Source organism: Oryzias melastigma, linkage group LG11 (assembly GCF_002922805.2).
Source record: "Oryzias melastigma strain HK-1 linkage group LG11, ASM292280v2, whole genome shotgun sequence".
In the NCBI taxonomy this organism is placed as follows: domain Eukaryota; kingdom Metazoa; phylum Chordata; class Actinopteri; order Beloniformes; family Adrianichthyidae; genus Oryzias; species Oryzias melastigma.
The window spans coordinates 8,633,502-8,644,648 of NC_050522.1; the positions used below are offsets into that span (position 1 = coordinate 8,633,502).

General features: G+C 37.8%; 2 long non-coding RNA genes across 2 annotated transcripts; both read left to right on the forward strand.

The window, feature by feature from the left end:
• Positions 1-829: 829 nt before the first annotated feature.
• On the forward strand, positions 830-2,913 carry LOC112137897. The gene is made up of 3 exons (XR_002917658.2): positions 830-1,081; positions 1,348-1,441; positions 2,728-2,913. It is a non-coding gene; the product is annotated as an uncharacterized LOC112137897 (long non-coding RNA).
• Positions 2,914-3,455: 542 nt separating this feature from the next.
• Positions 3,456-6,225, forward strand: LOC112136130. The gene is made up of 2 exons (XR_002917284.2): positions 3,456-3,908; positions 3,992-6,225. It is a non-coding gene; the product is annotated as an uncharacterized LOC112136130 (long non-coding RNA).
• The last annotated feature ends 4,922 nt before the right edge of the window (positions 6,226-11,147 follow it).

Below are 11,147 nucleotides of genomic sequence, written 5' to 3' on the forward strand. Positions count from 1 at the left end.
CTTCCACCAAACTAGACAGCTATTTACCAAGTGGACATCAATATGCGTCGCTCTTTTATCTCAAACTTGTAATGCTTTAAAACTTACACTTATAACTAAAACTACATCACCCAGCAAACCTCTGGCATTGTTACTGTCATCCAATGGCTTGATTTAGGTAGGGCAATATTCTAAATTTTAATTAAACAAAATAACGTGAAACACAAGCTTCTGTCTATTTTGTAGTCTTTCGTGGTTGCTTACCACCAAAAACTGTAAATATAGGCTCTAAAAGTAGAGTTAACCCAAAACATTGCTTAAATAGAAGCAAAAGGTACTTATCAATAAGGACAAAAAATATGAAGGAGAAAGATCTAATGAGCGACAATTTGAATGTTTCTAGGTTAGTCAAAGACTCATTCACTTCCGTTTATCTGTAAATCTATTATTAAACTCTGAAAATATAACTTCAGATGTTGCACTGTTTTGGTTGGGAAAGGTAAAATGTATTTATTTAGAGAAAAACAAAGGTTTGTGTGGTCATTCTGGTATTATTGAATGTCAAAATGAATAAATAAAAAAAAAGAACATTCCATTGTTTGCAGCCAACGCCTGATAATTTTATAAATGTTTAACAGAAAAAAATACAGCTATACTGTGCATTTTTGTAAGGGTTAATTAAGGAATAAATTTGTGCTAGAAGATAACAGCAAGAGTCTGTGAAAGGAAGATATTTTTCACATCAGGAAATAAATCACATTTAAGATCAGGGCACGTTTTGTATCAATCTAGAACCTCTTTAACGGTTTTCTCCAGTATTTTTAATCATTCAAAACCTCCCCTTTTCTGACCATTCGTTGTTTTTGACCGGTTTAGGTAAATGACGCATTAACAATTTCCTTTGCTTCATAGCGTAATGGCGTATGCGTTTTCTTCGCGCAGACACCGCCCTCTTCAAGATCCCAAGTTTCCCACAATGCTTTTCGCGAGTGATACTAACCTGTAGCTACACAGCATCGAGCTAACATGACAGACAAGAAGCAGACCGTCGACCTGGGGTTGCTGGAGGAGGATGACGAATTTGAAGAATTTCCAGCCGAAGGTAAATTATGTACATTTATAGAAACAAATTCTGATGTTTTCTCCCAGTTTTCCTCATTATTGCTGGCGGAAAACACTGTTTATCGAGCCGTGCTACAATGACTCAGCTAGCTTAGCCAGGTTAGCTTTAGCTAAATTTGCTACTGGGGAGTTCTCACATCTGTGTTGATAACTTTTTTATTTGCTACTTTGAATAAGACTGCTATCGTCTTAAAGTTGCTAAGATGTAAAGCTAAACATATGACGTGGTGGTGCTTTGTTTGGCAGACTGGACGGGTCTGGATGAAGATGAGGATGCGCATGTGTGGGAAGACAACTGGGACGATGATAACGTTGAGGACGATTTCTCAAATCAGTTAAGGTGAGCCTGACCGTACTGTAAAACTACTTTTACACCAGAATTTCTGTTAAAGTCGTAGAAAAAAACCGTTGTAAATTATTATTATTATTAATAATAATACTTCTGATCAGTCCAACTCGCTGTTCTTTAATTTGTATTATTTCAAATGTTTTTTTTTCTAAAGGAAAATGTAAAAACAAAATTGAATACACCTTTAAATTATTTTGCATTTAAAAACCTTGATTTATGCATGGAAGGTTTGAGTTGTCAAGTGACTGGGATATAAATGCCAGTTTTGAGACTGGTTTAAATGATAGGAAACGCATAATTTGATAAAAAACTAAATGCAAAATAAAAGACTTGTATAGAACACACTACATTTTAAGCATTAAAATGTTAAAACATTAATTATTAAATTCAATGTATTTTGTACGTAGTGTAATAAACTAATGAAAATTGGGTAAATGCACTGGAGTTAATTTATTACATGTTTTTGGTCTAAAATTATTGTTTAATGTTGTAAGCTAGAAAATGGGATCATATTTGATTGACTCTTATTTTAAAAAATGCTGACTGTGTATTATTTTCAATGGTTTTAATTAATGACACAACAGCGAAATGACAGAGGGCCTTTTAAATAAAAAAAATATAGATTGATGCTAGTTTATTAAAAAAAAGAAAGAAACATTATTAAATTAAATTGGAATAAAAACTTTTGGAAGCTTAAAACTCAAACTCATTAAATTACGTTCTTTATTTTTACAAAACTCATTAAGGGAGAACATCGACAAAGTTTTCCAAATTTTTTCTTTGCAACTGTTGTTTATAGCTGTTGATGTTTTTTTAGTATTCATAACTATTATTAATAAGAAATGTCCACAAGAAGCTACATTTATTTATTTAACAAGGTCCGATGAAGTAATGCATTTTACAAAGTCATTAACTGTTTAAGGCTTTCAAGATTTCCACTGACACACTTCATCTCTGGAGAAGTGGAAACTGGTTTCAATTGAGAACACTTTCAACAGTAATATGCTGTTATTTTATTTAGAACAATTCCAGCAGCCATGCTATTAAGTTCTTTCTTAAAAGATATCATTATTGTGCAAGGGCACAGCTGCCACATACATGTATAATCATCTAATCTATAGCTGCATTTGTTATGTAATATTTATATATTTTCCCACTCCCATCTCTTAATGCTTCTCTCAATCAATAGCAGAGGGTACTTATGCCTCTGCTGCCCACCTGTAATCATCTCTGCTGACTTGATCTCTCATTTTTCTTTTTTTTTCTCCTCACTGAAGAGCGGAACTGGAAAAACATGGTTACAAGATGGAGACTTCCTAGTGGTTTTTGACATCTTGCAACACCCGTTGGCATGGACATTCAAATTCATTATTGGTTTATGACTCTTCCCAAGCAGACATTTGAGTTTACCGATTCCTGTTTAATTGTAAGTAATGTTGATTAAAGAATTGAGCTAAAACACATTTCGAGTGCTGTTTATTTAACTCTCCAGGTCTGGATGGTAGCGTTCAGTATGCATTGTCCTGCTTAAAAACTCCAATCATGTTTTCATCTATTGTAAAAGTCTTTCCAGTAGTCTTTTTATTATGATTATGCAAGTCTTTGTCAAAATAAAGAAAAAAGTCATTTTCTAGGATATACTGTTGTTTCTACTGAGCGGGAGGAGTTCATTAGAAATGTTCTTCCGAGTTGTGGACGGAACTGTTGCCCCGTCCCATCATCCCTCTGTTTACACTTTCTCCCAGTAGCTTACAGCCTCTCACAACCCCAAGCTGGCATTACTGGTGCAACAAAAATGGCAAGCAATATAGGAGTTATCCAAAAATGCAGTTTAGATCCAGATACCAGTTCAGACGAGGAAAACAAAGACGTACAGACGTACCGTTTGCAGGTGGATGCATCACCCCATCGTACTGCTCCTGATTCACACTTTGAATAAAAAAATGCTCAGAAACACAGTTTAAATCTTAATTTTCTTTATATATGCCTTCCATCATCAGAAAAATGCTACAAGAGCACGTTAAAAACACAATTTCATCAGAGTGGGTCTTTTCTATTTTGGTTAGCAGGACTGTAGTCCAAATGTCCATTCGAGATAATTCCGATTCATTCAAAATATTTCAAATTGTCATGGGAGTTTAACAGCTGCGTGACGGTTTTATGACTAAAACACTATTTGTAAATATCTTGATCTGCTTAAAGTCTACAATTCAATCGTAAGAGCTTTTGGTGTCCTTGAAACTAGGACTCTGAACCTGGGAAAATTGACTAATTAGAGCTTTTATTTTTAATATCTTTTTCTTTTTAAAATTCTACTTTGGCATGAGCATTTATCTAATAAAAAACTCAAAATCAGTATTTTTGAAGCTGTCAATGTGATCTGTCTCTCTGATAGTAGAGCAAACAACAGTGGAGGTGAGAGAAAATGGAGCTGTGCACAGCAACACAGTGTGTCAAGGTGTGCCTGCAGTACACGCCACACATAAGCCAGTTCTTCTCTACTAGGCTGCATAACAGCCCCCCTTCCTTCTGACCCCACAGCGCCGGGCCGAGTCCCTGAAGGAGAGATTATCCACTGCCGTGTTTGTCAGAGGCAGGGAGGGGGTCTCAGCATGGGGCCTGCCATGCCTGGGCCTGCCCCTACTGCCAGCCAGGCCCTTCTCTTCCGCTCTGCACAGCAGGAACTCTTGTACTGAACCAGAGGCCAATTTATCCCTGCCATACTCCTCCAGCAAAATGATTTCTTTCAGTGTTTTGTCGACTTTTGGTCCCAGGGTCCTAATGAGGTGAAATGGATGCCAGTAAGACCAGCGTGTCGAGAGCCAGCTCCATCCGGAAAGCGTATCTGTTCACACGCAGAGGTGGAAAAACAACCTAAAAATAGGTATTTTTATCTTTTAAAAACCGTTTTTCTGGTTTTGTGCAAGATATTAATGTGATATTGAGTTAATTATTATTTGTGAAAAATTAAAAAACTGCATTTGATGTCAGCATAAATGTTTTCACCTGCTTCATGAGAAGAATATGTAAAATAACTCACAAATGTTGAGACATAAACTCCCTCTTAAATGAGATAAATATATCTAGCAAGAAAACATAAAAATCTGTGCAGCACATAAAATGTCAATCAAGCCTTTGACATCAATAGTTATTCTAGATTTAAAACTTACATTTAGGATCCTTTAGGATATTGTATGTTTGATCAGATAATTAAGACTTTTTCTAAAATTGACCCATTTTGTAAAAATAACTACTAATTCTGAGTTTTCTACAAAAAAATAGTGACATGCTGATTTTAAGCCTGTCTTTTATCACATTTTTAAAACTTTTTAAAAACTAGAAAATGAAACCATATAAATTAACATTTGCATGACAGATCCAAAAAAGCTCAATATTACCCCACGTTTTGTATGTTCAGTACAGATTGACCAATTGTAAAGCACGGAGGTGGATGTATCATTTCCAGGGGTACAAAGTGCTTACCAAGCTAGTTCAGTGTTGCACTATTACCGCTTTATAGTAGTAAATATATATTGAAGTACTTTAAGACATAAAATGTAAAAGCAGTCAGACAGTTTTCACAAATTTCAGCCTTTGTGTGGCTTTGGCTTTAAGTGTTATTTGAGGTTGGCTCAGATTTGGCATTTTAAACCTTGAAAACTGAGCTTTCTTTTCAACCAGTGGGAACTATCGCTATCATCTGCATTTCTCAGCCCAACAACTCCATTGAATAAACGACTCATGTTGTCCATTGTCCAAACATATCAATACAAAAAAAATCTCGCCTGCGCGAGCTGCAGGAGATAAAGGAAGGTCTCATTTTTGAGTGCTTGGATTCAGTCAAACCAGATCCGCAGAGCTGTTTATGTTCATGAAACTAAGGGCCCTGAGCCAGATAATTATTCCAAAGGCTGAGAAGTCAGTGGAGTGGAAGAATCGGTAAGTGAGAGAAACAGAGGAGGACCTGTGACCATTTTGTTTGTGCTGAGAGCGTAAGATTGCTCCCTTGTGTTTGGCGCTGTGAGGGCCTCGACGGGCCCTCAATAGTCTCTGTTCCAGTCCTACCTTCAATCCCATCTGATGGTGACTTTATTTGTGCATTCATTTTGTTGTTCTCTCTCTTTGACCCACATGATTAACCTTGTCAGTGATGGCTCATTTTGCGTGTTTTATTGACACATAGGGAATCAATGATGAAATGCTGAAAGGTGACATTTGGAAAAGTTGTTTTTTTTCCAGCAAACCAGAGTGACAAACTGCAGCAAATGCTGCATTCATGCTCTTCTTTCTGATTCTTCAAAACATACTCTTGTATTTGCAAATCGTTTTACCCACGCAGTCCTGACACTGCGTGCAAGAGAGCAGCCAATGGAGCCGTGGCGAGGACTTTTTCATAACGCTTCACGTTGGGAGATGGCAGATCCATTGTTCTCAAGGCCCACCAGCCTGTGGGCGAGAGTCCCCGCTGCGTCTCCGCTGCAGAAACGCACACCAGCCTCCCAGGCTATATTTTCCTCTCTTCTCTGTGACCATTTCAGTTCCCTCTCTCTCCCGCTGCTCCGGGCCCCGCTCCCTCCACGTTCCCCCCTCGCCGGTGAGCCGGGCTGAGGGCGAAGCTGTCGCCACACAGCCAGGAAGCATGCAGCTGCTACCATAATAGCCCTAATTGCACATTTCTTTTGTTGGGCTGAAATCAACTGTTGTGCTACAACACTATCGAAACCCCAAAACCTCCAAGTAAAGATGGCGGGGGGAAAGTTAAAAAAAAAAAAAAAGACGCACTCTGGGGTGTATTTACTAGAGAGACTACTAACCTACTCCCAAATAGCCCACACCTGCGTGCTCACACCCCCGCTAAAGTAAACACAGATAATAAGGCATAATTACTTTAGAAAATAATAACGAGAGAGAACCCTCCAGACCCCCTCCTTCTTGCATTGACAAAGGGCTCCCTGTTTATTGTGGTGGTGGTGGGGGGGTCTCCCCAAAGGATGCAAGCGAGTGCCCTATCTAAAGACCCGAGGGTCCTACTGAGGGTCCCTCACAGGACAGCCGTCAGTGTCAAGGGAGACTCCAGCTTTCAAGAGTCTTCTCCCTTAACCGCCTCAATTAACCAATGTGGACTGACCACAAGACATGTTTCAAGCTCTATTCAATCCTATAAATGTATTCTTTGCTATTTTAAATGGTTTATTACCTTTCTATGAGATCAAAAGGGGAAAAAAATAGGTCTTAATTACCAGCAAAGGTTAGAAAATTCAAATAAACTAGAAATTTTATAGGATATTTGTTAGTACTGCTCTACCTGCTGAGCCGTTAAAAAAAGCTGCCATGTCAGACTGCTTAGAAAAGAATATCTGTTGGTAAAACTCAACAGTTTGAGGTTAAAAAGTTCCCGTGTCATTTATCAGTACCTGTTGCTATCTGTAATGTGGTTTTTCAGTGGTTGGCTCTTTGTTGTAAATACAATAACAAGGATGTTTTGTCTTTTGTTGCCATAAATATATCTATAATAAGATGTGTTTTAGGATTAATGTTAGAAATGCAAAGAATCAATTTCCCCACGCTTTGGTTCAAAGGTCCATTTTTTTCAGTTTGATACATGATTTGTCTTTTATAAAATGACCATATACTAAAAATTCTGGATCATTGAGCAAGTAACCTTAAAGAAAACCTTTCAGTTGTAATATAATAAATAGTTGAAAATAAATTGATCTCAACACGTGTTTGACGTTTTCAACGTGAACATACTGCAGTTCAGATGCAACAATTAACTTTCCCTACGATTTGGTTCAATGATATCACACACGATTCGGCTTGATTGTAGTGTCCCTAGTAAAGATTAAGGCTGTATTCAGAATGGAAAAATCCGCCGGGTCAGATATCAATTTGGTCCAATTTAAGATTTTGGTCTGTATTCAGACAGTTGTCTACTGGATTTTTCTGTCCTTCTGAGCTCATATTTAGGCTCTACCCAAAAAAACTAATTAAAAGCTAAAATGATTGAACTTTGGCCAATCAGGGATTTGGATTTGGATGATGTCCTTTTTCATTCACAATGGTACCAACCATTTGAAAAGTGACCATGGAGGAGAAATGAATCATTGCAGTTTGTGTCCAGACTAAATTCTATAACACCAAATCTTTTATATATCAGAATAGAGCTGTGAAAGAAAAGCCTGGAGTGAGATTAGCAACGCTTCAATATTTTGCACCAACCCTCTTCAAACTATGAGTGTATGTGCTAGTATTGGGTAGTGACAGTTTATTTCTAAAAGTGCATTCAAAAACATGCGTTCAGCGTGTTCTTGTACATTTCCGGCGTGTACTAGATGTACTAGATAACAGGACTGAGAAAGCACGATGCTTAACTGTATCTGCTATTGTCCAAAAATCCAGCTGTGCTGTAGCAAAATAGAAATCTTCCAGCAGAGCCTCTCATTCTGTATTTAGATCCTTTGAGTAATTTATATAAAAATCAGTTTATTTTAAAAGACATTTCCAAAAAAAGTACTGAACCCGTTGTGCTGAGATGGAAAGGCGGACGCACGTCTTCACTTCTACAGCCCAGAATAGGACAGAAGTTTATATATTTTGATGGTTTGTGTGGTATAAATGGGATTTAGCTTAGAGCTGCAGTGACTTGTCGCTGCATCTTGTGACGGAAAGAAGAGTCTGTGAGAGTCTGGGGCACATCTGTTAAAATGTGTAAAATGTGGCTTTGGTCTGATCTTTAAAAAAACTTTCCATGTGTAGCTCCTGCCGCCCAGATTCTTTAGTCTGAGTATTCAAAAGCTGATCCAAGCTGACCGTAAGAAGGACACAAGCAGATTTCCAAAACGGCTTCACTTTTGATTTACTGCTGTATTAACTGAAACTTCTAGGAAGGATGCAGGTAATGTAGCAGGTACAGCACAGATGGTGCTTTGTCACTTAGACGTTGGGTTAACCCAGACTGGAGCCACAAAGAGAAAATGACAATTTAATTCAGAAGTATTATCATAAGCTGCCAATATTCAGAGCATTTTAAGACTGAAAGGTCCATGAGTGATGAATTCTGAGAAACTCTTGGCTCTAATGGCTGTGGTTGAGGGAAACATCTGAAATGGAAATATCTGACTCCACCTAGTAACACATACAAGCAAAAGATACAATTTCTTTTTTTTTTGCTTTGCTCCAACACCCTTATGAGTTTTGATGAGCGCCATCACGTCTCCGCTGCAAACGTGGGTAAATTCATCCAAACATTCGAACATGACACTGGGCAATTCAGACAGTGTGGGATCACGCCACGGCCTCACTGCCACTTAAATCAGTTCAGATTTAAACCGGATCCGACGTGTGGGAACACAAAAAGAAACAGATGGGCATGTTTCAGTTTAATGACGTCCCCGTGAAAACACTGGACCTTTGGTTTTAAGTCAGGATGGATTATGGACGGGTTGTCTTTGCAGTGCAGTTTATGAAATGATCCGACTTGCTGAGCTTTGACAGATAAGTGCATCACTTTTACAAAGGTAAACATGGGGAAATCTGAGTCAGTCATAACATTTTTATTCTCCTTATCCTCTAAATCTAAAGCAGGCTTATGTTAAGATTTTGGAGATGAAGGAAGATTTCCTGGAGATTTAATTAGATTTTAATAGGTTGAGTAATATCAGAAATCCATCAGTGCTTCAAGCTTAATTGAGCCAACTTATAAAATATTTAATCTGAATAAGTTCACCTTTCCGCACAAGTTTATCCCATATTTTATGTTCATGATAACTTTCGTCTTAACAATAAAGAAACATAGAGCACATGTGTCAAAGTCGAGGCCCGGGGGCCGGATCCGGCCCTCCAGATCATTTTATTTTATTCATATTAATGGACCGATGTTATCTTGCGCTTATTTCTAATAATTTGGACAAAATATATTTTTATGGAGAGTAAAATATTGAAAGTTTTTTAAGGTTTAAGTTGATTTATTCTGAAATAATGTTTCTGCCTTTTTATTATTCATAATTATGTTAAAAAATACGGTTTTAAAGTTTTAAAAAATTGTCATTCTGCTAGCTTTTTGGACTATTTTGGCATTTACTGACATTTTTTTAGGCTGTTTTGGAGCTTAGCTAAAATTTTAGCCACAAGCTAGCTTTTTAGCCAATTTAGGCTTTTTAAGAAAGTTTTTTAGGCTGTTTAGCTAATATGTCAGCTATATGCTAGCTATTTTGGTTAACCTAGGTTTTTTTTATTTTTTTATTTTTTATTTTGCTAATTTGGCATTTGGCTAATATTTTAGTTGTCTTTCATCTTCAGTGTTTTTAGCAATCAGCACTATCATCTTCAGTGGCCAAATTCAGCTCACAGAATTCACAGTAGCATTATCTTAGGCAATGTTATATATCTAGTGCAAAATTATGTTAAAAAGTTACATTTTTAAAGTTTTAAATATTTCGTGTTAGAGTGTTCAATAAATGTTTATCCTGTTCAGCCTGCGACTTAAGGTGTGTTTTGGATTTTGACTCCCCGTGCGATTGAATTTGACACCCCTGATTTACAGGTTCAGTTATTGCCAGTGGGGCCATGACTCTAAAAAGCCCAGATCATTTAGGAAAGTGTAAATGAATGTTCAAAAACACTAACTATGATTTGGATTAAGTTATAAGATAACCTGAGTCTGGTGACGATAAGTGTCACGACAATCGTTAGAAAGTACGTTTTCTCCTGTTTTTTCAAGTATGTGTTACGTCCCCTTTGGGTAAACTTGGCTCAGGTCTAAGGGGACATAGCAAAAAAATTGAACACCAATGAGAATAATAGGAGCACAGTTTATTAAATAAAGGAAATCATGTGTCCTTAAAAAAAACAAGTATAAAATAAGTCAGGAGACTGCTGACTAAGCCATGTCGACCATCAGAGTCTGCAGTTCCATGCTAAAGGCTGCCTAACCTAAATCTACTTAAAGAAAACAAATAAAAAATCAAGACTACCAAGGTCTGACCCAAAACTAAAATAAAACCCAGCAGCTGAAGACAACTGAGGAAGAAAAGAACAGAATGACTTAAACCCAAATGCTGCACAGCTCTGCTCCCTGCCTGCCTTGGTGAGGCCTCCTCTGCCTTAAGTACCTGGCAGGTGCTATATAAGATCATTTGCTCCAACTGAGAGATTAGCAGAATGGCAGGGCATGTTGAATAGGTGTGGCACAGGAGCAGCAGGATGTAACATTTGTGCTAGGTAAGTGTCTAAATGAGAACCATCCAAGGTGGACCCCGCCTCCGGCTCTGGCATCCCTATGACCCCAGAAGGGATTGAGCACATAGACGGTACATAGAGAGAACTGAACTGATCATTCCTTCCCCCTGTCGTGTTCCAAATAGGAAGTTCCTTTTGGTCCCAGAAAGCCAAAATCCCATAGGCTCCCATCGAAAAATAAACGGCTATCATTCAGTCATTCTGTTTGTCAGAATAACCAGTCTTACTCTGGTGTCTCTTTTTACATGTTCTTGCTAAACCTATTTTTTCCCTTCATGATGTATTCTCTTTATCACAAATTATCCAAGTTATAAATTGGCCAATCAGAGGCCTAAATTAGAGCATGTGGCGTTCGCTGGCCCCACCTCGTGTTTGAAGCATTTGATTGACAGATTCTCCCAGAGCCCACTTTCAGTAGTAGGGGTGTGGCTTTCCAACAAACTCACTCCGATTCCGATTT